General features: G+C 38.0%; 1 protein-coding gene across 4 annotated transcripts in view; it reads left to right on the top strand.

Annotated features, from left to right (window-relative positions):
• The window catches only part of CRTAC1 (cartilage acidic protein 1), a 1,047,407-nt gene that overhangs the window by 836,928 nt on the left and 182,592 nt on the right, over positions 1-27,887 (top strand). The window lies entirely within an intron of this gene.

Below are 27,887 nucleotides of genomic sequence, written 5' to 3'. Positions count from 1 at the left end.
TATTCTGTGTCCACTACAGTCCTGAAGGACTCATCATTTCTCTGCTGTAAGGACAGCACCCCAAAAAGCCCTTTTTAGGGCTAGAACATCAGTCTGCTTTTTTTTTTCCTGTGTAATCTAATTGTTGCCTGCCTGCCAGCGTGTGTGTCAGGCTCACAGCGTATACTGTGCCCACTTGCCCAGTGCCACCACTCATATCTGGTGTAACAGTAGTGTAGATCTAAAAAAAACAATACTTTTTTGACTGTGTTAAATAATAGCAGTCAGTTTCCTTCACACGTGTGCGTTTCAGTGCCTGCCTGCCAGGGCACAGGACCTTAGACCTTGAAGCCCACCTCTTTCAGATTGCATTTTAACAGTTTTTCACCACTAGAGGGTGTTAGTTCAAGTATTTCATATAGATAACACTGTGCTCGTGCACGAGAAGTTATCTGGGAGCAGGCACTGATTGGCTAGACTGCAAGTCTGTCAAAAGAACTGAAAAAAGGGGCAGTTTGCAGAGGCTTAGATTCAAGATAATCACAGAGGTTAAAAGTATATTATTATAAATGTGTTAGTTATGCAAAACTGGGAAATGGGTAATAAAGGGATTATCTATCTTTTAAAACAATAAAAATTCTGGTGTAGACTGTCCCTTTAAACGGGGAGTTTGGTCTGTCACTGTGAAGCGGGCGTAACCCTTACACTACCTGATCGATACAACATCATACCTGATGTTTTAAAGCACGTTATTCCAAACAATTTAGCAATGTTAGGTGATTTATGCCCTTTATGGATTAAAACCAGACTCTGCATCAACTATGTAATTTTCCATGGGAGTTTTGCCATGGATCCCCCTCCGGCATGCCACAGTCCAGGTGTCCAGAAAGAGTCCCTGTGGGTTTTAAAATTCGCCTGCCTATTGAAGTCTATGGCGGTTCGCCCGGTTCGCCCGTTCGCGAACAGTTGTGGAAGTTCATGTCCGCTGTTCGCGAAAGCAAAATTTTAGGTTTGCGACATCACTATAATATATATATATATGTGTTCATATGTTTGTATGTGTTTATATGTCTATGTAAATACATACATATATACACATATAAATACATAAATACATCTGTACATACATATATATATATATATATATATATATATATATATATATATACATACACATATTTAGACATGTGTATATATGCATATACATGTTACTTTCAACTCGTAATATGCAAGCTATTTCCATCACGTGCAAACAGCCTGAAAAAAAACATATTGCTCACATGCTACAGTTAGTGCGCCACTCGTAATCTAGCCCTTATCTAGTATAATTTGTTAAATTAGTATAATTTGTTAAGTATTGTCCTTTCTGTAAGTGAAGCTTGCAGGTGCCATATTTATATGTAAACTTGAAAAGATTTAAAGAGACAGTATACACCAAATATATAAGGAATGCAAAAAAGCAATCAAATTAGCAAAAAATTAAAATGCAATGTTAACTGCAAAGGATTCTAAGTCAAACCCTAAAGGGTTTTTAAGTGCATAAAAGGCAATAAATCTAAGAAGGAAAATATAGGTACATTAAAATGTTTGAAGGGTAGCATGATTAACAGTGACAGGGAGAAGGCTGAGGTACTAAACCAGTTCTGGATAATATTACGATAAATAAAATTCTAGGCCCAGATGGAATACACACAAGGGTTTTATGCAAACTGAACACTGTTATAGCCAAAACTATACTCATAATTTTTCAAGACTCATTATCCTCAGGCTTAGTACTCCATGACTGTCGTAAAGTTGATGAGTTGCCACTTTTTAAACAGAGAAGCAGAGCTGATCCACGAACCTATAGACTGTTAGGGGTCAATTTATCAAAGTGCGAGCTGACATGATACAATGTAGCGTATCATGTCTGCTGCACATCGATAAATGCCGACAGCATACGCGGTGAGCATTTATCATTACACAAGCCGTTCTTGTGAACTGCTTGTGCAATGCCGCCCCCTGCAGATTTGCGGCCAATTGGCCGCTAGCAGGGGGTGTCAATCAGCCCGATCATATAGGATTGGGCAGATTGAAGACCGCAGCCTCAGAGGCAGCGGACAAGTTATGGAACAGCAATCTTTAGACCGCTGCTTCATAACTACTGTTTCCGGTGAGCCTGAAGTTCAAATTAGCATGGTTTTTTGAGAAATAGATCATGTGAAACTAATTAGATTGTACAAGGAAGCAAGTAAAAATATAAATAAAGGGGGAATAAGTTGATGTGATATACTTAGATTTTGCAAAGGTGTTTGACACAGTGCCACATGAGAGATTAATCTACAAAATTAAGGGACTGGGAATAGCTGAAAATGTTAGCTCATGGATAAATAACTGGATAAAAGAAAGGGAGCAACAAGTAGTAGTAAACGGATCATACTCAGATTGGACAATTGTGATCAGGGGAGTCCTCTAGGGATAAGTACTGGGCCCTGTTAAATAGCAACATCTCTATTTTTGCAGATTATACAAAGTTGTGTAAGGTCATTAGCTCAGTGTTGGATAAAATTGCTTTACAAGGGGATTTACAAAAATTAGAAGAATGGCCAGGTTAATGGAAAATGAGGTTTACTACTGGAAAATGCAAGGTTGTATATTTTGGAAGTAAAAATAAGCAGGTAACCTAGTATTTAAATGGGACTTCTAAGGCTCATAAGGTACTAGCATGTATTAAAATAGGCATTGATGCAAGGGAGGAAATAATAATTTGGTCACTATATAAATCCCTGGTAAGACCTTGAGGCCTACTTATCAAGCCGTCAACTGTGCTGCATTCAACGGCACCAATACGCTCGCCTGACATCGCCTAACATCGCGGCCGTGGACCTGAATACGCTCTCCATATTTAATAAAAAAGCTGTCAAAAAGCCGCGCACCAAGTACGGGGCGATGAGCAGCAGACTTTTGTTAACTAACCGTCATTGATCTCGTTGCTATTTGGCTTTTTCACAGCTTTATTTGTATACTGTTACTAAACACTGCCACTATATTAAACTGTTTAACCCCTATCCCGCTGCTCCCCAACCCCTCCGCAACTAAATAAAGTTAAATAAAGTTATTAACCCCTATCCCGCAGCTCCCGGAGCCCACCGCAACTCTAATAAACGTATTAACCCCTATCCCGCCACTCCCGGAGCCCACCACAACTCTAATAAACGTATTAACCCCTATTCCGCCGCTCCCCGACCCCGCCGCAACTAAATAAACTTATTAACCCCTATCCCCCTGCTCCCCGACAACCACTGCAACTAAATAAAGTAATTAACCCCTATTCCGCCGCTCCCCGACCCCGCCGCAACTAAATAAACTTATTAACCCCTATCCCACCGCTCTCGGACCCCGCCGCCACCTACATTATGTTATTAACCCCTAATCTGCCGCCCCCTACACCACTGCCACCTACATTATGTTATTAACCCCTATCCCGCCACTCCCGGAGCCCACCGCAACTAAATAAAGTTATTTACCCCTAAACCACCAGCCCCCCACATCGCCATCAACTAAATTAAGCTATTAACCCCTAAACCTAACAACCCACTAACTGTACATTAAATATTAACTCATCCCTATCTTATAATAAATTTAAACTTACCTTTAGAATTAAATTAAACTATATTAAACTATTAATTAACCTACCCTAACTGTTATACTAAATTACATTAAACTATATTAAACTATTAATTAACCTACCCTAACTATTATACTAAAATTACATTAAACTATATTAAACTACTAATTAATCTACCCCGTTATACTGAAATTACATTAAACTATATTAAACTAATAATTAATCTACCCTAACTGTTATACTAAAATTACATTAAAGGGACATTAAACCCAAAAAAATATTTCATGATTCAGATAGAAAATACAATTTTAAACAACATTCCAATGTACTTCTATTATCTAATTTGCTTCATTCTTTAAATATCTTTTGTTAAAGAAATAGCAATGCACATGGGTGAGCCAATAACATGAGGCATCTATGTGCAGCCACCAATCAGAAGCTACTGAGCCTATCTAGATATGCTTTTCAGGAAAGAATATCAAGAAAATGAAGCAAATTAGATAATAGAAGTAAATTAGAAAGTTGTTTAAAATGTTATTCTCCATCTAAATCATGAAAGAAAAAAAATGGGTTTAATGTCCCTTTAAGCTACAAATTTAACTATATTATATATTTAAACACCTAACCCTACTCAAATAATTTAAATCTACAATTACAAATTACAAAGTTACAAAAAACTATCAACTAAGTTACAAAAAATAACAAACACTAAGTTACAAAAAAAATAAACACTAAGTTACACAAAATAAAAAATAAATTATAAAAGATTTAAGCTAATTACACCTAATCTAAGAGCCCTATGAAAATAAAAAAACACCCCCAAAATAAGAAAAACCTACAATAAACTACAAATAGCCCTTAAAAGGGCCTTTTGCGGGGCATTGCCCCAAAGAAATCAGCTATTTTACCTGTAAATAAAAAAACCTAACTAAAAAAACTGAAGCTCCCCATTGCCCTGAAAAGGGCATTTGGATGGGCATTGCCCTTAAAAGGGCATTTAGCTTTATTGCAGCCCAAACCCTAATCTAAACCTAAAACCCACCCAATAAACCCTTAAAAAACCCTAACACTAACCCTTGAAGATCCACTTACAGTTTTGAAGATCCGACATCCATCCTCCAAGAAGCCAGCAGAAGTCTTCATCCAAGTGGCCGAAGTCTTCATCCAAGCCAGCAGAAGTCTTCACCCAGATGGCATCTTCTATCTTCATCCATCAGGCGCGGAGCGGCTCCATCTTCAAGACATCCGGCTCGGAGCATCCTCTTCCATCGATGTCTTCTTCTTCAATGAAGGTTCCTTTAAATGACGTTATCCAAGATGGCGTCCATTAGATTTCAATTGGCTGATAGAATTCTATCAGCCAATCGTAATTAAGGTTGAAAAAATCCTATTGGCTGTTGCAAGCAGCCAGTAGGATTGAGCTTGCATTTTATTGGCTGATTGGAATAGCCAATAGAATGCAAGCTCAATCCTATTGGCTGATTGGATCAGCCAATAGGATGAAAGCTCAATCCTATTGGCTGATTGTAACAGCCAATAGGATTTTTTCAACCTTAATTCCGATTGGCTGATAGAATTCTATCAGCCAATCGGAATCTAATGGATGCCATTTTGGATGACGTCATTTAAAGGAACATTCATTCAGGAAGAAGACGTCGAACGAAGAGGATGCTCCACGTCGGATGTCTTGAAGATGGAGGATTCGCTCCGCGCCGGATGGATGAAGATAGAAGATGTCGTCTGGGTGAAGACTTCTGCGGGCTTGGATGAAGACTTCGGCCGTTTGGATGAAGACTTCTGCTGACTTCTTGGAGGATGGATGTCGGATCTTCAAAACTGTAAGTGCTATCTTCAGGGGTTAGTGTTAGGATTTTTGAAGGGTTTATTGGGTGGGTTTTAGTTTTAGATTAGGGTTTGGGCTGCAATAGAGCTAAATGCCCTTTTAAGGGCAATGCCCATCCAAATGCCCTTTTCAGGGCAATGGGGAGCTTAGGTTTTTTTAGTTAGGTTTTTATTTGGGGGGTTTGGTTGTGTGGGTGGGGGGTTTTACTGTTGGGGGGTTGATTGTATTTTTTATTTACAGGTAAAAGAGCTGATTTCTTTGGGGCAATGCCCCGCAAAAGGCCCTTTTAATGGCTATTTGTAGTTTATTGTAGGTTAGGGTTTTTTTTTATTTTGGGGGGGCTTTTTAGATGTAATTAGTTTAAATCTTTGATAATTTATTTTTTATTTTGTGTAACTTAGTGTTTATTTTTTTTTAACTTAGTGTTTGTTATTTATTGTAACTTAATTTAAAAGTGGTTTAGATACATTTCTGGCTAAAACAGAATTGAACGATGTAATTGCTTGTGTTAAATGGACCACATTTTTTAGTGTGATTAATTTAAGCCCAACTGGGGAAGTATATTAAAATTTGTATAGGTTGAACTCGATGGACTTCTGTCTTTTTTCAACCTCATCTACTATGTTGCGTGTAATAGACACTACTATAAAGAAGAATATGCACAGATACTGATATACAAATCCAGTATAAAACCTTTTAAAAACTTACTTAAAAGCTCCTACATTAGCACTGTTGATGAGGTTAGGCTGGAACACCCACTGAAATAGTCTGAGAAAGCAAGAAAAGCAGACACTCCCCCTTTGCATGTAAAAAGACCCATTGCACAATTTGGAATCTGTAGACATCAGTATACATCTATAACTTTGGGGCTTGGTTAGGAGTCTGAAAATCAGCACAAAGTTATTTAAAAATAAGAAAAGCTATACATTTTTACAAAAACACTCCCAGATGGGCTATATAAATTGATAATCTACAAAATATTTATGCAAAGAAAAATCTAGTGTACAATGCCCCTATAAGGTTTGATTTACTTTTGTGTTCAGAGCAGTAGTTAAGACAATTAATTACAGTATACTTGAATAATTGATAAATAGACAATGCAATAGCACTCACTTTGAATTTGAAATGAGCAGTAGAATATTTTCTGGCAAATTTAAAAGTTAATTCAATTTTCCCTACCTCTGTATCATGTGACAGTCATCAGCCAATCACAACATGCATTAAAAATATATACTGTGCAATTTTGCACATGCTCAATAGGAGCTGGAGCCTTAAAGTGTGCATATAAAAAGAATGTGCACATTTTGATACTGGAAGTATATTGGATTTTTTTTTTTTTTTAAATGGCATGCTTTATCTGAATCATAAAACATTTTAAAGGGACATTGTACTGTAAATGTTTCTCCCTTTTTTGAGGCAGCAAAAATTAACCTCCCAGTGGGGGTGGTAGAAAGACCATTTAAAAGGTTTTTCCTGTAGCTGTGTTTAATACTTTTTAATACTAGCGTTCAAGAGAAAAAGAGTAGGCTTTTTAGCGCCCCATAGTTGTCTATGGGGAGATGGGAGATAGCATGCTTGTGATATCTGACCTCCAGATGTTAGGGAGCCTGAGTCTTTCTCTCTCCCAAAATTTTTACTTTGAACTTGTAATAATAGTGCAAACGTGGGGGCGATATTGATTTGCCTTGAGTTCAGTTAGCGCTCAAGAGTGATAAAAATGTATCACTCCACTTGTAATCTAGATCTTAGTTATTTGTAGCAAATGATAAGCACAAAACACTGTATCTCTGCCTTTTGTTTGTCTGTAAAATATGTTTACCATCTGTGTGCTAAATTCAGTGTTTGGCTATAAACAGATTTATCTGTTGATTCTTGCATTGTTTGCTAATAGTTCTATTTTATGGTGCACTGTCCTAGTGAGAAAAAGATGGTTGCTTACCAGTGAAATGTACATTGGATATTGGACTATATGAACATTTGTATAGCTGGTCAGATCTTTGGGGCTATCCGTCAAAAAATCCGGCAAAAATGAACAGTTGTTATATGCTTTGTTCCCATACTGATACAGCTTGTGTTTATGTCCCTTGTTTTTAATAAATTGTATTTTCTCACTTTGGGATCTCTGGAACATTGAGAGCCGTGGGGCATTATACCTACTTGACTTTCTACTAAGAGCTTAGATATAGCTCTTCAAAGTGTGAATATTACTCCTTATGGTGTTGGGTATCGATCCATACAGACTTTACTATTGTTCTCTCTCCCCTCTCTTTTATGGTCCCCTGTGACACACTACAATCAAGTATATATGGGACTCTGGCTAAACCATATTTCCATCACATTTGGATTTCTCACATATTCTTATTTAGCATGCACTGTTGTTTTATTTGAGTTGATCTGTTTTAGTGTATAGCTTAGCCAAGTACTACCATTTTATTGTTATAACACATAAAAAATTATAGATTTATTAGAATGCTTTCAACTTGATAATACCCCTGCTATCTCAATATCAATAGATGCTAAAAAAGCTTTTGATTGACTTGATTGGATTTTTTTTAGAAGCCACGTTACATAAATTTCAGTTCCTACAATAATATATTTAATGTATTCTAGCCCTTTACTCATTCCCAACTGCACAAATTAGGGTCAATGGAATCTTTTCCGACCAATTTGAAATTAGAAATGCTGCCAGACAGGGTTGACCCTAAATCTTTTATTATTTATTTTATCCTAAGAATCCCTAGTATCTACAATTCCACAACACCCCAATATTGAAGGAATAACTATTAAAAATAAACTTGCAGTGTTCATGGGTGACATCTTGACATTTAATTCTGACATTCAACATTCTTCTTTCTCTGCCGTACTGAATTCATTAACAGTATATAGTGAGGTATCTAACTTCCTTGACAATATAAACAAACCTAAATTATCACCAGTTAACCTGAAACCCATTGAGATTTCAAGACTAAAATCAGTTAGTCCATTCAAAATACAGTTACAATCCTTGAAATATCTTTGGGTTTATCTGTCTCCACATAAAGGGAAACTATTGACACTAAACTATAGTATACTGCTTTCTGAATTTATTTTACTCACTTCATCCTTTGTCATCTGAAATTATCTCATGGATGGGCCACGTAAATACAGTCAAAATTATATTACTGCCAAAGGTCCTTTACCTCTTACAAGCCCTTCCCATTCCACAAACTACTACGTATCTATTAAAAATGCAATTTTTTTTATAAATTGCTACATTTGGAAGCACAGACCCCCTAGGATCGCAAGAAATACCATATATTCTCTGAAACAATTGGGGGCCTGTCTGTACCTCAACTTATATTATACAAAAGGGCAATTTCCCTCCAAAGAATACTTGCTTGGTGTCAACACTCTTCTTCGAATCATACAAGCTGAGTTAATCTTAAACACGATATTATGAACGCTCCTTAATTGGGAAGCACTTGCTGGAACCCTATAAGACTTGATTTTATAAGAAAGAATAGTATTCCCACTATTTCAGAAACTTTTTCAGACTGGCAGTTTATTATTGCACACATTAAAGGCATCTCTTCAGCTATATCCCCCCACACCCCAATCTTGGATAATCCTGACTTCCATGTAGGTCTCACATGGCCACCTGACCAAAATCCCACATTATCTAGTATCATCCAAATTATTGCGTTACTTGATACCAAAAAACTAAAACCCAAATGTGAGACAGAAGGCATTGGACATGTATTTTCTTGTCGTGGTTCAGATACCACCAGGAAAACCACTTCCTGTCCTCACATAAAGAAAGATCCAACTTAACAAGACCACTCACAGGTTTTGAAAAAACTTGTATGACAGATACACTGGGCAATAAAATTATCAATACATGTTACAAATTATTGCTATTCACCACCTCACCAAGCCCACACACATTTGTTGTAGCTTGGGAAAGAGAAATGCAGAAGAAACTATCTCGACATTTGTAGAAACAGATCTTTCAAAGTAAAGTGCACTCAGCACATTCTGCACATGCGCTAGAAACAAATATTATGATTACACATAGATGGTATCTCACCTCACAAAGAATAAAACATATTTTCCCTGGATCCTCAGATAAATGCTGGACATGTGGGGTAGAAAAGTTAGACATGCTCCACATTTGATGGTCATGTCACAAAATACAACGCTTCTGGTCTATGATAATACAAATGTAGTTTTAACTAGCTAGTTAAAACCGTCCCCTCAGTTGTGCTTATTTAACTTTCTCTGAGAGATAAGATGTAAAATTAAAAAATCACTATGCCAAATATGCCTTAACTCCAATAGACCGTTAATTGCTCTATACAGAAAAAAAATAACTACCCCTTCACTGCTAGAATAGAAAGATAGGATAAATAAATCCCTAGTACTTGAAAGATATCACTTTTAAAAAAAAAATGACACATGGACACATATCACAATATTGGGCTAGATTACAAGTGGAGTGTAAGCATGATAGTTGCGCTCCACTCACTAATACCAATAAATATGCACTGGTATTACAAGTACAAAAGCGTGCTTCCATAGGCTCGAGTAGGTGCCACATTTTCATGCTGGCAGACACGGCAAACACACTAGCGCAGTAGAGAGGGCAATTCACACAGCGTTGGGCAGCAATAAATAAATATATACCTATATGCTTATTCACATATATATTTATGTGTTTATATGTATATATACACATATTAACACTTAAATATATATGTATATAACCATATACATATATATTTATAGAGAAAACACAGTCCCCCATTGACCTCCATGTAAAGGGACTTTTTTATTATTATCGGTTATTTGTAGAACGCCAACAGATTCTGCAGCGCTATAAACATAGGCGGTATTCAAGGAAACATTTATAGGGATTAAATAGGTAGAGGGCCCTGCCAAGAGTCGCACTGTTATAGTCAGTTCTTAAGAAGGCGATCTACAAACAGCTGGGCTCTTAGGCTTACATGCTAAGGGGGTTTAAGGGGATAGCAATTGAGGAGAGGAACTGGTATAAAGAATGGTTAGTGTAGATTGTATGCATCCCTGAACAGTAGAGTTTTTAGGGAGCAATTGAAGCTTTCAAAACTAGGGGGCAGTCTTGTGGAGCGAGGCAGAGAGTTCCACAAGATGGGAGCTGGTCTGGAAAAATCCTGTAAACGGCAATGTTAGGAGGTAACAAGAGAGGAGGAGAGTAGGAGGTCATGAGCAGAAGGGGATGGCAGGGAGAGTATCTGGAGACAAGGTCTGAGATATAGGGAGGAGCAGTAAAGTTGAGGGCTTTGTATGTCAGAGTGAGAATTTTGTGTTTAATCCTGGAGGCAAGAGGAAGCCAGTGAAGAGATTGGCAGAGAGGTACAGTAGATGAAGAGTGACATGTATGGAAGATGAGCCTGGCAGAGGCATTCATTATGGATTGTAAAGGAGCTAGGTTGCAGCTAGGGAGACCAGAGAGGACAGAATTACAGTAGTCAAGGCAGGAAAGAATGAGAGTGGATTAAAATCTTAGTTGTGTCTTGTGTAAGGAAATGTCTAATTTTAGAGATGTTTTTAAGGTGGAAGCGGCAGGATTTAGCCAAGGACTGAATGTGAGGAGTGAAAGAAAGATCTGAGTCAAGTGTAACCCCAAGACAGCGGGCATGTGGAGTAGGGGTAATGATGGAGTTGTCGACAGTTATAGAGAGATTGGGGGTGGAGATTTTAGAAGAAGGGCGAAAATAAACAGCTCAGTTTTTGAGAGATTTAGCTTGAGTAAGTGAGAGGACATCCAGGAAGAGATATGAGAAAGACAGCTAGTGACACGGGTTAGCAAGGAAGGAGATGGGTCTGGTGCAGAGAAGTAGATTTGGGTGTCATCAGCATACAAATGATATTGGAACCTGTGGGACTTTATTAGGGAACCTAATGATGACATGTAGATTGAGAAGAGAAGGGGACCAAGGACGGAGCCTTGCGGTACCCCAACAGAAATTGGTGACGGGGCAGAGGAAGCCCCAGAGAAGGCTACACTAAAGGTACGGTTAGACAGGTAGGAAGAGAACCACAAGAGGGCTGTATCACAAATGCTGAAGGATTGGAGGGTTTGGAACAAAAGAGGGTGGTAAACAGTATCAAAGGCTGCGGACACATCAAGGAGGATAAGCAGAGAGAAGTGGCCTTTTGATTTTGCAGTAAGTAGGTCGTTGGTAACCTTAACGATTCCTGTCTCTGTGGAGTGATGGGGACAAAATCCAGATTGCAGTGGGTCAAGGAGGGAGTTTAATGTAAGGAAATTAGATAGGCATGTATATACTAGCTTTTCAAGAAGCTTTGAGGTAATAGGGTCTAAGGAAATAGGGCGGTAGTTAGATGGGGTGGTTGGATCGAGAGAATGTTTTTTGAGGATAGGTGTGACCAGTGCATGTTTCAGAGATGAGGAAAATATACAGAGGGAGAGGTTGAAAATGTGTGTGAGTATAGGGGTAAGGGTAGAAGAGAGGGAGGGAAGTAGCTGTGAGGGGATAGGGTCAAGGGGACAGCTAGCCATTTTCTTTTTTCTAACACCCCATATCCCCAAATTTAACCCCTTATAACTGCTTTGTGCAGTTTTTTTATAAAGATGCTTAAATTTATATATTATTTATATGTTCTTGTACTATCCTCTTTATTTTGGAGAGAATTGAGACAACTTTTTATTTTTAACCAGTCATGCACTTTACAGGTTCATGTTAAGATAGCACCTCACTTGTAATCTAACATGTTATGTTTTATTGGGACACATACGCAGGTCAGCCCAGATAAACAAGATAAACCTCATAAAAACATAAAACGTTTTCAGGATTAAGGTATTGAATCACTACCATATATTTAATGTCAGTACACAATATATTATTTGTATTTATTGACATGCATCTTCGAAATTGTAAGATCCTATAGTCACTGCTTTATATAGAGAATGGCTAAATCAGTAGACCTGTGCACAGCGGGAAAAATTTGTTTCCGTTCGTTTCGGACCGATTTATATTTTTCGAATTTCGTTTCGGATCGATTCGAATTTGGATACATTCGAATGTATTTGTTTCGGATTCTAAATAAATTTGGACGTATTCGGATGTATTCATTCGGATTCAATTTGTAAATTTGGAAATTCGGTATGTGTTATGTTGATTCAGAGGGTTTTAAGTTACTGAATTGTGATTAGTCCATGGACATTCGAATGTAACAAATAAATCCGAACTAATTTGAATTTATTCATTACAAATGAATTTGGATTAGTTTAGTTTCGTTGCTAGGGTAATTCGGAAATTTTAATCGATTCGAATCTCCGAATTTGGCAAATTAGTCTGAATTTCAAATCGGAACGAAATGCACATGTCTATAAATCAGTCCTACTGAACTTTGGCATTGGGCATTGATAGTGATATGATATCACAAACACACTAAAGACGGCCTAAACTTGCGATGTTTGCATAGGAATGTATCTTCTTTCTCTTTGTATGAAACTGTTTAACATGTAATGTCTCAGTTTTACTTGATAGAAGTTTATTAAAAAGGAAAAATAAAAGAAGTAAATTAGAAAGCTGTTTAGAATAGCATGCTATATATGAATCTTCTAAGAAAAACATTGGGTTTCTTGTCTCTTGAATTTTAATAAATGGCACAGTGCCAAACTAGGTTATTCACATAGTTGCCAAAAATCCAGTTTTTCCAGGAATGTAAAATATGTTATGGTCTGTTGCAATACTGACCTCCTTATTATTGCTGTCAATTTGGACCACCAAATTCACAGCATAGAACATGGAGTTATATGGAACAATTTCATATTTGGGACAACTTACCAATAGATAATTATTTTTCTTAATCATGTAAATCCCATGGGTTATTCTGCAGAACTGATGCATAAATACACAGGGATGTGTGCAAATATCACTTCTTTTGAACACAATATCAAAAGTTGGTAATTATAAAGATAATGTTGTTAAAATTATCCAGCTAATTGTCATCTTGTACCATGGATTATTAAGGCTTCATCATTCAGCTGCTTGTGACAGGATATCAGTGGAAGAATGTTTAACCTGTAAAAAAAAAATGTCATCAAATAAGATATAAAATTCCCAGATGTCTTCCTTTGCATGAAACAGATCTTAAGCCAAGAAGAATTGTACAAATAATCTTTGGCTCTTCTTTGTTATGATATATAGCTCATCCTTCTGATATTGCATTTTTGAAGCTGCTTCAAACCAGCAGAACAGAATAAGGACAAAAATCCTTTAAATCAAAGACATTAAATAACTGATGGGATGTGAAATTATACAGCTTCCTCACCAAAACTACTTTCTTCATATTTAACCTTCACATGGGCAGTTAACCACCCTGGGAAAAAGGGTAATTACCAAGCATTGCTACAACAGTTAATTAAATATTCACTGAAAAAAAGTTATCTTAAAGGAGAAAGCAAAACAGTGTCATTGAAAAAAGAATTCTGAACGTAATGGGCTTTGTACAACAGTCTGATAATTGTTGAGCCAATTAATTGGCTGATCTTGAAAAAGCTTCTTTTTTTATTTTAAGAATTTTAATGTTGTATTCTTTGTTTTATGCAAAAGATTGACGGAGATAAACATTGTTTGAAATGTTTGCTGGTTATTCATTTTTTTAGAATTTAATAAAGAGTTCAGATGTCCCTTAAGGGCTCTAAATGTTACACATTACAAATGACCATTCATTTAAAAGTTGCACACTCTACCTTCTATGAATCACTTTTATAAATACCTTAATTTCTCTAAAATTTACATTGCCCAAACTTATTTACATCAAAAACATTAGCATTCTTGCATTCAAAGGCAGAATCGTTACTTTTATTATTTAGAGTGTGGATGTCCATGTGATGGCACTAGGGTTGCCAGGTATCCAGTATTCAACCGAACAGTTCAGTAATTTTAGTAGGTTGTCCAGTAAAATCTTTATAATCATACTAAACACTTTAATTTTTTTTTAAAGTCATTGAGTGTTAGCTAAATATAAAAGGTCCCCCATGACTAAACTCATTACAAATATGGAGCTGAAAGAAGTAAGAGGCAGTTAATGAGGTCAAATCACTTCTGTTTACAAGTGTTTCTGGCAGCTAAAGAGGTAATATTATTGATCTATATGTTATTAGAACCCAAGGGGTAAAATGACCGTTAAGTTTTGAAAAATATACATTATGGAATCAAGAGGGAAGGTAAGGTAGAGCTTTTGGGGGAGAATTGTGTGACCCTATGTACTATTGCACCCAGTCACAGACTCACTGGCCAGTATTTTTGTGGGGACCGCTGGCAACCCTAGACAGAACATATGACACATGCAGCTATCTGCACTAGTTTTTGAGGACACACACAAAAAAGATCGGGACCACATTAACTTCTTCTCCCATAGATTTAATGGAGCGTGAAAAAAACATACTTGAGAAAAACAATCTTTGCATGCTAACCAGACCCTGTATTATTTTACATTCCAATGTTCTTCGCAAAGCAAGAACATTGGAATGTAGGCTAGAGCATACATACACACATACATATATATATATATATATATATATATATATATATATATATATATATATATATATACAGGTGAAGCTCAAAAAAATTATAGTATCATGCAAAAGTTAATTTCTTTCACTAATGCAACTTAAAAGGTGAAACTAATATATGAGTTATACTCATTACATGCAAAGCAAGATAGTTCAAGCCTTGATTTGTCATAATTGTGATGATTATGGCTTACAGCTCATGAAAACCCCAAATCCACAATCTCAGAAAATTAGAATATTGTGAAAAGGTGCAATATTCCAGTCTCTCAGTCTGGTTCAGTAGGAATCACAATCATGGGAAAGACTGCTGACCTGACAGTTGTGCAGAAAACCATCATTGACACCCTCCATAAGGATGGAAAGTCTCAAAAGGTAATTGCAAAAGAAATTGGATGTTCCCAAACTGCTGTATCAAAGCACATTAATAGAAAGTTATGTGGAAGGGAAAAGTGTGGAAGAAAAAGGTGCAGCAGGGATGACCGCAGCCTGGAGAGGATTGTCATGAAAATGCCATTCAAAAGTGTTGGGGACTTTCACAAGGAGTGGACTGAGGCTGGAGTCAGTGCCTCAAGAGCCACAACACACAGACGGATCCTGGACATGGGCTTCAAATGTCGTATTCCTCTTGTCAAACCACTCCTGAACAACATACAACGTCAGAAGCGTCGTCTTACCTGGGCTAATGAAAAACAGTCCTGGTCTGTTGCTCATTGGTCAAAAGTCCTCTTTTCTGATGAGAGAAAATTTTGCATCTCATTTGGAAACCAAGGACCCAGAGTATGGAGGAAGAATAGAGAGACACACACTGCAAGATGCTTGAAGTCCAGTGTGAAGTTTCCACAGTCTGTGTTGATTTGGGGAGCCATGTCATCTGCTGGTGTTGGTCCACTGTGCTTCATTAAGTCCAGGGTCAACGTAGCCGTCTACCAGGAGATTTTGGAGCACTTCATGCTTCCTTCCGCAGACGTGCTCTATGGGGATGCTGACTTCATTTTCTAGCAGGACTTGGCACCTGCCCACACTGCCAAAAGCACCAAAACCTGGTTCAATGAATGGGAGATTACTGTGCTTGATTGGCCAGCAAACTCGCCTGACCTGAACCCCATAGAGAATCTATGTGGCATTGCCAAGAGAAAGATGAGACATGAGACTGAACAATGCAGAAGAGCTGAAGGCCGCTATTGAAACATCCTGGTCTTCCATAACACCTCAGCAGTGCCACAGGCTGATAGCTTCCATGCCACGCCGCATTGAGGCAGTAATTGCTGCAAAAGGGGCCCAAACCAAGTACTGAGTACATACAGTATGCATGCTTATACTTTTCAGAGGTCCGATATTGTCCTATGCACAATCCTTGTTTTATTGATTACATGTAATATTCTAATTTTCTGAGATTGTGGATTTGGGGTTTTCATGATCTGTAAGTCATAATCATCACAATTATGACAAATCATGGCTTGAACTATCTTGCTTTGCATGTAATGAGTCTATCTCATATATTAGTTTCACCTTTTAAGTTGCATTAGTGAAATAAATTAACTTTTGCACAATATTCTAATTTTTTGAGTTTCACCTGTGTATATAAAATCCAATAAAGTGCACTCACCAGACTTCTGCAAATAAATACACAAGCCGTTTGTTGCCGTGATCTCCCCGGTAGAGGTGCCTCATCATCCCGGGCAAAGTAGGATTTCGGCTATAAATTAAATCAATACGTTTTACATGATCGCAATGGTCTGCATAAATATACATACAGTATATGTAACTGTGCTCATATTAAGTTAACGCAATCCAAACACCATATGAGGTACCGTGTGCCTTGTTGCCATGGAAACCTCTATAAACATAAATACTAATGTTAGACCATTTAGAGTGCTCCAAATCAAAGGATTGGTATTTTGGAGTTCTCAGGCAATGCAAGGAGGAAGAGTCAGTACAGTCATAGCTTATTATTCTAACCTAATTGTCACATATTTAAATGAGTATCCTAACATAGTCATGACAACAGCGTGTTAAGTCTTAAAACAGCTGTAAAAGTGTATCTACATAAATATTGTGGCTGCTCCCTACCATATTATGAAATCCTAACTATTCAAACTAATCAAAGGTTAGAGCATACATTTTCTATGTCAAATAAACCTATACCTCTTTTCTATGGTATATTACATGTTGCAACTTAATATCATAACCTATCCTTTAGCTTCTGAATGAAATACAGAGTTATACAATTAGTCTGACTTGTTTAAACAATGATGCTTTTAGACCTGTTTGAACATAATCAAAAGACTAATTAAAAAGACTATAGTGTTCCTGTATAGTGTTTGTACTTCTCAAATTAGAGCACCCCAGACCTTAACTAATCTCCTATATGTAAAAATCTCATATATTCAAAAAATTCATTAACTAGCTCTAACATCTATATGCTGCCAGTCAACCTGTCGAGAGACATACTATATATATATATTTTTATTATTCTTGTGTGTATATACAGTACCTATATATCCCTATAGATATATAAGTATAGATATGTATTTAACATGCACAGTATCAGATATATATAATAATAAAAAGTACATTATTTTCTGTATGAACAACATAAGAATGTAAAACATGCGTTTTACGCATCAGGTTTCACAATTTAGATTTTAACGCGGTTGGGTTAGTGCACATGAAAACATAGTAATCTTAAGGCATATTATTGAAATATTACATATAAAATATTTTTTAAAAATAATAAAAAATTATAAAAAATATTAAAAATACTGTAAAATATTATAAATAATCCATATAATATATCTATATTTTTTACAATTTGTATTTCTTCCCATAGGAAACAATCTACGTTTTATTACTATATATATATATATATATATATATATATAAATATATACAGTATATATATATATATATATAATACTGTTTATCTAAATACATATCTATACCTGTATATCTATAGGAATAGATATACAGGTATATATATATATATATATATATATATATATACATATACATATATATACAAATGCAGAAAAAGTGGCACACTAATAGAGCAACAACCCGGTGCACTGCAATCAGAAGTATTGCATGTAGGTAAACTTTCCAAATACACACTCAGCCTAAGTGTTGCAGGTATCCGGAAACAAAGCTGTGTATCCGGAAACAAAGTGTGTATTTGGAAAGTTTACCTATATATATATATATATATATATATATATATATATATATATATATATATATTTCTCTTGTTAGGTGTATCCAGTCCACGGATCATCCATTACTTGTGGGATATTCTCCTTCCCAACAGGAAGCTGCAAGAGGATCACCCACAGCAGAGCTGCTATATAGCTCCTCCCGTAACTGCCATATCCAGTCATTCTCTTACAAGCTCTCAACATAGCTGGAGGTAGTAAGAGGAAAGTGGTAAAATATAGTTAGTTTTTTCTTCAATCAAAAGTTTATTGTTTTTAAATGGTACCGGAGTGTACTATTTTATCTCAGGCAGCATTTAGAAGAAGAATCTGCCTGCGTTTTTCTATGATCTTAGCAGAAGTAACTAAGATCCACTGCTATTCTCACATATGTCTGAGGAGTGAGGTAACTTCAGAGGGAGAATGGCGTGCAGGGTATCCTGCAATAAGGTATGTGCAGTTAAGTTTTTCTAGGGATGGAATTTGCTAGAAAATGCTGCTGATACCGGATTAATGTAAGTTAAAGCCTAAATACAGTGATTTAATAGCGACTAGTATCAGGCTTGCTATCAGAGGTATATACTCTGATTAATGTGCAATATAAAACGTTTGCTGGCATGTTTAATCGTTTTTATATATGCTTTGGTGATAAAACTTATTGGGGCCTAGTTTTTTCCACATTGCTGGCTTTATTTTTGCCTAAAAACAGTTTCCTGAGGCTTTTCACTGTTATAGTATAAAAGTTACAGTTGGTGCAGTTAAAATTACAAACTGTGACATTCAGCTTCCCTCAGCAGTCCCCTGCATGCTATAGGACATCTCTGAAGGGCTCAAAAGGCTTCAAAAGTAGGAGCTGTGGCAGTTGTTATGACTGTTTAAAAAACATATTTTTCGTTTTGTTAATCTGTTTTTTGTATTAAGGGGTTAATCATCCATTTGCAAGTGGGTGCAATGCTCTGCTAACTTGTTACATACACTGTAACAATTTCGTTAGTTTAACTGCCTTTTTTCACTGTTATTTCAAATTTTGGCAAAATTAGTTTCTCTTAAAGGCACAGTAATGTTTTTTTTATATTGCTTGTTAACTTGATTTAAAGTGTTTTCCAAGCTTGCTAGTCTCATTGCTAGCCTGTATAAACATGTCTGACATAGAGGAAACTCCTTATTCATTATGTTTAAAAGCCATGGTGGAACCCCATAGGAGAATGTGTACTAAATGTATTGATTTCACTTTAAACAATAAAGATCAGCTGTTATCTTTAAAAGATTTATCACCAGAGGATTCTGACGAGGGGGAAGTTATGCCGACTAACTCTCCCCACGTGTCGGACCCTTTGACTCCCGCTCAAGGGACTCACGCTAAAATGGCGCCAAGTACATCAAAGACGCCCATAGCGATTACTTTGCAGGACATGGCGGCAATCATGGATAATACCCTGTCAGCGGTATTAGCCAGACTGCCTGAATTCAGAGGAAAGCGCAATAGCTCTGGGGTTAGACGTAATACAGAGCGCGCAGATGTTTTAAGGCCCATGTCTGATACTGCGTCACAATATGCAGAAGCTGAGGAAGAGCTTCAGTCTGTGGGTGACGTCTCTGACTCAGGGAAACCTGATTCAGATATGTCTACTTTTAAATTTAAGCTTGAGAACCTCCGGGTGTTGCTTGGAGAGGTTTTAGCTGCTCTGAATGACTGTGACACAATTGCAGTGCCAGAGAAATTGTGTAGACTGGATAAATACTACGCGGTGCCGGTGTGTACTGACGTTTTTCCAATACCTAAAAGGTTTACAGAAATTATTACTAAGGAGTGGGACAGACCCGGTGTGCCGTTTCCCCCCCCTCCTATTTTTAGAATTTTTTTTCCAATAGACGCCACCACACGGGACTTATGGCGGACGGTCCCTAAGGTGGAGGGAGCAGTTTCTACTTTAGCAAAGCATACCACTATCCCTGTCGAGGACAGTTGTGCTTTTTCAGATCCAATGGATAAAAAATTAGAAGGTTACCTTAAGAAAATGTTTATTCAACAAGGTTTTATCCTGCAGCCCCTTGCATGTATTGCTCCTGTCACTGCTGCTGCGGCGTTCTGGTTTGAGTCTCTGGAAGAGGCCTTTCAGACAGCTACTCCATTGACTGAAATACTTGACAAGCTTAGAACACTTAAGCTAGCTAATTCTTTTGTTTCTGATGCCATTGTTCATTTGACTAAACTAACGAGTAAGAATTCTGGATTCGCCATCCAGGCGCGTAGGGCGCTATGGCTTAAATCTTGGTCAGCTGACGTGACTTCAAAGTCTAAATTACTTAACATTCCCTTCAAGGGGCAGACCCTATTAGGGCCTGGTTTGAAGGAAATTATTGCTGACATTACTGGAGGTAAGGTTCATACCCTTCCTCAGGACATGGCCAAATCAAGGGTCAAACAGTCTAATTTTCGTGCCTTTCGAAACTTCAAGGCAGGTGCAGCATCAACTTCCTCTGCTATAAAACAAGAGGGAACTTTTGCGCAATCCAAGCCGGCCTGGAAATCTAACCAGGCCTGGAGCAAAGGCAAGCAGGCCAGAAAGCCTGCTGCTGCCTCTAAGACAGCATGAAGGAACGGCCCAATATCCGGCAACGGATCTAGTAGGGGGCAGACTTTCTCTCTTCGCCCAGGCGTGGGTAAGAGATGTTCAGGATCCCTGGGAGTTGGAGATCATATCTCAGGGATATCTTCTGGACTTCAAAGCTTCCCCCCCACAAAGGAGATTTCACCTTTCGAGATTATCTGTAAACCAGATAAAGAAAGAGGCATTCTTACGCTGTGTGCAAGACCTCCTAATAATGGGAGTGATCCATCCAGTTCCACAGATGGAACAAGGACAGGGATTTTATTCAAATCTGTTTGTGGTTCCCAAAAAAGAGGGAACCTTCAGACCAATTTTGGATCTAAAGATCTTAAACAAATTCCTCAGAGTTCCATCGTTCAAAATGGAAACTATTCGGACAATCCTACCTATGATCCAGGAGGGTCAGTACATGACCACAGTGGATTTGAAGGATGCTTACCTTCACATACAGATTCACAAAGATCATCATCGGTTCCTAAGGTTTGCCTTTCTAGACAGGCATTACCAGTTTGTGGGTTAGCTACAGCCCCAAGAATTTTTACAAAGGTTCTGGGGTCTCTTCTGGCGGTCCTAAGACCACGGGGCTTAGCAGTGGCCCCTTATCTAGACGACATCCTGATACAGGCGTCAAACTTCCAAATTGCCAAATCTCATACGGACATAGTGTTGGCATTTCTGAGGTCGCATGGGTGGAAAGTGAACGAGGGAAAGAGTTCTCTATCACCCCTCACAAGGGTTTCCTTCCTAGGAACTCTGATATATTCTGGTTCAGGTTATCAAAGCTTCTAAATTCCTGCCGTGTTCTTCACTACATTCCGCGTCCTTCGGTGGCTCAGTGCATGGAAGTGATCGGCTTAATGGTAGCGGCGATGGACATAGTGCCATTTGCGCGCCTACATCTCAGACCGCTGCAATTATGCATGCTCAGTCAGTGGAATGGGGATTACACAGATTTGTCCCCTCTGCTAAATCTGAATCAAGAGACCAGAGATTCTCTTCTCTGGTGGCTATCTCGGGTCCATCTGTCCAAAGGTATGACCTTTCGCAGGCCAGATTGGACAATTGTGACAACAGATGCCAGCCTTCTAGGTTGGGGTGCAGTCTGGAATTCCCTGAAGGCTCAGGGATCGTGGACTCAGGAGGAGAAACTCCTCCCAATAAATATTCTGGAGTTAAGAGCAATATTCAATGCTCTTCTAGCTTGGCCTCAGTTAGCAACCCTGAGGTTCATCAGATTTCAGTCGGACAACATCACGACTGTGGCTTACATCAACCATCAATGGGGGGACCAGGAGCTCCCTAGCAATGTTAGAAGTCTCCAAGATAATTCACTGGGCAGAGACTCACTCTTGCCATCTATCAGCGATCCATATCCCAGGTGTAGAGAACTGGGAGGCGGATTTTCTAAGTCGTCAGACTTTTCATCCGGGGGAGTGGGAACTCCATCCGGAGGTGTTTGCTCAATTGGTTCATCATTGGGGCACACCAGAATTGGATCTCATGGCGTCTCGCCAGAATGCCAAGCTTCCTTGTTACGGATCCAGGTCCAGGGACCCAGAAGCGACGCTGATAGATGCTCTAGCAGCACCGTGGTTCTTCAACCTGGCTTATGTGTTTCCACCGTTTCCTCTGCTCCCTCAACTGATTGCCAAAATCAAACAGGAGAGAGCATCGGTGATCTTGATCACGCCTGCGTGGCCACGCAGGACCTGGTATGCAGACCTGGTGGACATGTCATCCTTTCCACCTTGGCCTCTGCCTCTGAGACAAGACCTTCTACTACAAGGTCCTTTCAATCATCCAAATCTAATTTCTCTGAGACTGACTGCCTGGAGATTGAACGCTTGATTTTATCAAGGCGTGGCTTCTCCGAGTCAGTCATTGATACCTTAATACAGGCACGAAAGCCTGTAACCAGGAAAATCTACCATAAGATATGGCGCAAATATCTTCATTGGTGTGAATCCAAGAATTACTCATGGAGTAAGGTTAGGATTCCTAGGATATTGTCCTTTCTCCAAGAGGGTTTGGATAAAGGATTATCAGCTAGTTCTTTAAAGGGACAGATTTCTGCTCTGTCTATCCTTTTGCACAAGCGTCTGGCAGAGGTTCCAGACGTCCAGGCATTTTGTCAGGTTTTGGTTAGAATTAAGCCTGTGTTTAAACCTGTTGCTCCTCCATGGAGCTTAAACTTGGTTCTTAAGGTTCTTCAAGGAGTTCCGTTTGAACCCCTTCATTCCATTGATATCAAACTTTTATCTTGGAAAGTTCTGTTTTTGATGGCTATTTCCTCAGCTCGTAGAGTCTCTGAGTTATCAGCTTTACAATGTGATTCTCCTTATCTGATTTTCCATACAGATAAAGTAGTTCTGCGTACAAAACCTGGGTTTTTACCTAAGGTAGTTTCCAACAGGAATATCAATCAAGAGATTGTTGTTCCATCATTGTGTCCTAATCCTTCTTCAAAGAAGGAACGTCTTTTACATAATTTGGACGTAGTCCGTGCTTTAAAGTTTTACTTACAAGCGACTAAAGATTTTCGTCAAACATCTTCCCTGTTTGTTGTTTACTCTGGACAGAGGAGAGGTCAAAAGGCAACCTCTCTTTCTTTTTGGCTTCGGAGCGTAATACGCTTAGCCTATGAGACTGCTGGACAGCAGCCCCCTGAAAGGATTACAGCTCATTCTACTAGAGCTGTGGCTTCCACCTGGGCCTTTAAAAATGAGGCTTCTGTTGAACATATTTGCAAAGCGGCGACTTGGTCTTCGCTTCATACCTTTTCAAAATTTTTACAAATTTGATACTTTTGCTTCTTCGGAGGCTATTTTTGGGAGAAAGGTTCTACAGGCAGTGGTCCCTTCCGTTTAAGTACCTGCCTTGTCCCTCCCTTCATCCGTGTACTTTAGCTTTGGTATTGGTATCCCACAAGTAATGGATGATCCGTGGACTGGATACACCTAACAAGAGAAAACATAATTTATGCTTACCTGATAAATTTATTTCTCTTGTGGTGTATCCAGTCCACGGCCCGCCCTGTCCTTTTAAGGCAGGTCTAAATTTTAAACTACAGTCACCACTGCACCCTATGGTTTCTCCTTTCTCGGCTAGTTTCGGTCGAATGACTGGATATGGCAGTTAGGGGAGGAGCTATATAGCAGCTCTGCTGTGGGTGATCCTCTTGCAACTTCCTGTTGGGAAGGAGAATATCCCACAAGTAATGGATGATCCGTGGACTGGATACACCACAAGAGAAATAAATTTATCAGGTAAGCATAAATTATGTTATATATACTATATGTATTTACAATAAAAAATATATTATGCTTATAACTTTTTAATGCATTTTTTTTATCATACAGTGTTATAAGTGTAACTGTACTGTTAAATGTGGTATTAATGTTTTTGTGCAACTTTTTTGTTTCGTGTAACAGTTAACCAGAGCTCTGAAATTGCAGTGACCTTTAAAATCAGATTGCGCTCAAACAAACGCGTTTGCTTTCAATGTGTAATACTTGCCCTACTTCTAATGCGCTCATACAGCCAAAAAATACCCCTTATCGTTCACTCACAACAGTTAACTCATAATCTAGCCCTAAATGTGTAAAGCAACTCTGCCTTTTTTTAACTTTCCTTATACATATCGGCCAAATAAATTAATATGTGCTCTGCATGCAATATGGTTTTCTGGGAGTTGTTGCTTAATTTAGAAGGATTTCCTAGTTATCTCGGTCCATTCTGTTTTTCTAAGGATTGCTGATTGCTGCTCCCTGCTATTTCTAACCTCAGCTTGTATTCTCTATCTCTGACTCCATGCTGCCTTTCTACTAAATTGAACAGCTTTTTTCCATTACTGAACAGCTTTTTCCATTACGGAACATTTTTTTCTTGTCCCAACCACACACTTTTACTGAATTTATCTTTCGCCTTCTAATCCCTGTCTGGTTTTGGGCTACCACTTTTTAATGGGACTTTCTTTAGATACAAGTGTTTCCACATGTGCACAGAACTCTTATTGTCTGCCATTTGACTGTGACAATAGTGTCTATCTATCTATCTATCTATCTATCTATCTATCTATCTATCTATCTATCCATCTATCATCTATCTCTATCTATCATCTATCCATCTATCTATCTATCTATCTATCTATCTATCTATCTATCATCTATTTATCTATCTGTCATATGTCTATCATCTATCTATCATCTATCTATCTATCTATCTATCTATCATATGTCTATTTATCTATCATCTATCTATCTTATCTATCTGTAATATAAATCGTGCAATTGATATTTAGGGCGATATTTATCAAAGTTCTGGCGGACCTGATCAGGTCTGCCAAACCTCGCTGAATGCGGAGAGCCTGGTCAGAGCAGGCGGACAGGTTATGGAGCAGCGGTCTTTAGACCGCTGCTTCATAATTGCTGTTTCTGGCGAGCCTACAGCCTCGCCAGAAACAAGGGCCCTTAAGCTCCATCCAGAGCTTGATAAATGGGCCCCTTACACTATAGCTCTTTTCTCATATGATCCAATTGGCCCATCTTGTTCATGGGTCACTTGAAAAATCACCATATCATATTTCATGTACAAAATTAAACTTTCATTATTCAGATACAATTATAGGATACAAATAAGAAAACACTTTGCAATATACAACTTTTATTAAATTTACTTTTTATATTGGTATCCTTTGTTGAAAGTGTTTCTTTCCATGATGGCCTACAATCATACAAGTTGCAAACAGCTATATAACTATATAGCACTCAAGTCATGTTACAGGGCCTACCCCAGTATGCTTTCATTGAAAGAAACTATGTTTCTATCAAGATACAAATGTAAATGTGATAACAGGAGTAAATTAAAATGCACTACGGACAATTTACCTTCTACCAACAAGCATATTTTTTAATATGATATGAACACTGTAGCAATATCTAAAATTTCACTGAACATTTTAATGCTGAAAAGACTAAGGGGCGATATAACATGCCCCAAATGGTGCCTAATGCACCTGTTTCCACGCGAGCCTTCAGGCTCACCGGAAACAGGAGTTATGAAGCAACGGTCTTAAGACCGCTGCTCCTTAATTTGTACGCCTCCTCTGAGGCGGCGGACATCAATCCGCACGATCGAATACAATTGGGTTGAATGACACCCCCTGCTATCTAACTAAAGCACAGGTGAAATAATCAGCTGATCAGTAACCATGGTTACTAACCTGCTCTCACCCTTCAGCTGATTATTTCACCTGTGCTGTAGTTAAGATATAATGAATATCTGGCCTGTTAGGGCTCCATGAGGACTGGAGTTTAAAATAGAAGCCAAGATGTCCACTATTCAATACTGTTCAGCTGCAGCAAAATTAAAGAGCACACCTTATGCTCAGTTTACCTTATATTATGCTCTCACTTAAAGGGACATTAAACACAAAATACATTTTATTACACACAGTATATTGGTTATATCTGCCTCCCTCTAGTCATGAGTGGTGCCATTTTGAAATTTAGCTTTCACTGCATTACAGTTCTGACATGTTTGCACATTGTGCAGCAACTCTCGTTCATATACTTGCAGTGTAAAGGGACACTGAACCCAATTTTTTTCTTTCATGATTCAGATAGAGCATGCAATTTGAAGCAACTTTCTAATTTATTCCTATTATCAATTTTTTCTTTGTTTTCTTGCTATCTTTATTTGAAATGGCAGGAATGAAAGCTTTGGAGCTGGCCTATTTTTTGTTCAGTGCCCTGGAAAGGGCTTGCTGATTGGTGCCTGCATTTAGCCATCCAATCAGCAAGAGCAAACCAGGTTCTCAACCTAAAATGGGCCAGCTCCAAAGCTTTTATTCCTGCTTTTTCAAATAAAGATAGCAAGAGAACTAAGAAAAAATGATAATAGAAGTTAATTGGAAAACTACTTAAAATTTCATGCTCTATCCGAAACATGAAAGAAAAAAATTATGTTTAGTGTCCCTTAACCTAGGATTTAACCCCTTGAGTGCTAATGACGGCTCTGAGCCGTCACTAGCACTCTCCCACTTTGAGGGATATCTGGGGGCTCCCACCGGCTCCTACCCCGCGCAACTTTATTTAACATGAACAATGTTAAATTTAGGAGCAGGGGGCATGCTGCTTAGAAGCCTGTATCTCAGGCATCTAAGCAGCTACAGACCCCCAAGACCCACCACTGGAAAGGTAATCGCCTAACTTTTCCAACAGTGTAGGTCTTGGGGATCTGAAAAAAAGGGAAAAAAAAGTAAATTTTTTTTTTAAATAAATATTAAAAAATATAAAATAAAAAACTCCCTTAAAAAACCTTAGCACCCAGGTGGGAAAGTGCTTAGCACTCAAAGGGTTAAAATGGCAGCACCTATAAGTCGAGGGTGTATTTAGTATTTAGTGTTTAATGCATGCAGTTCCAGGAGTTTGTAGGCAAGTTATTCGTTTTCTAAGAGCAGGAACACATTTCAAGGCGTTAAACACAAAGGTATACTTTATTCACAATTTATGAGTAGAGCACCATCTACCCTGGCTTTTCTTAATAGACTTAAGTCTAATTATACCCCATCTCATAGAAGTATATTACTCCGTTAATTCATCTATAGTTTTATGGACCTGTCACAGAACGGATGCTGCTGTCATTTTCCCAAACTCTTTTCTTCTTTGCATCAGTGTGTGGCACTAAAAATAATTTAAATCATAATACAATCCAGTTCAGGCCTCTGTTATCTCCAGCCAGCTGAATGTCATCAAAATTTATCATTTTGTCCCTTTGGTGCTGCTGCGTGCCAGCAAACCAGTCTTTTTAGGTTTGGAGAAACTCATGTACCTAATATGATTTTTTTATTTTTTTTGTAAAATATTATTTTGCATGAACAAAAAAAAAATCCTTGACGATGATTTCCTGTTCAAAATTGCATTGCAAATATATTTCTCTTGATATGAAGTGTGCAGGTGTTAAATCTGGCTTTCAAAATTGCATCATGATTTACAAAGATTGTCACACACTGCAAGGAATATAGAGTTTTGGAGAAATGTTTACTAAATAGTTTTTGCAATTTGTTGTCAACTTCTTGGGCATCCAAAGA

This window comes from Bombina bombina, chromosome 9 (genome assembly GCF_027579735.1).
Source record: "Bombina bombina isolate aBomBom1 chromosome 9, aBomBom1.pri, whole genome shotgun sequence".
Taxonomy (NCBI): domain Eukaryota; kingdom Metazoa; phylum Chordata; class Amphibia; order Anura; family Bombinatoridae; genus Bombina; species Bombina bombina.
This window is presented reverse-complemented; position numbering and strand designations above follow the sequence as displayed.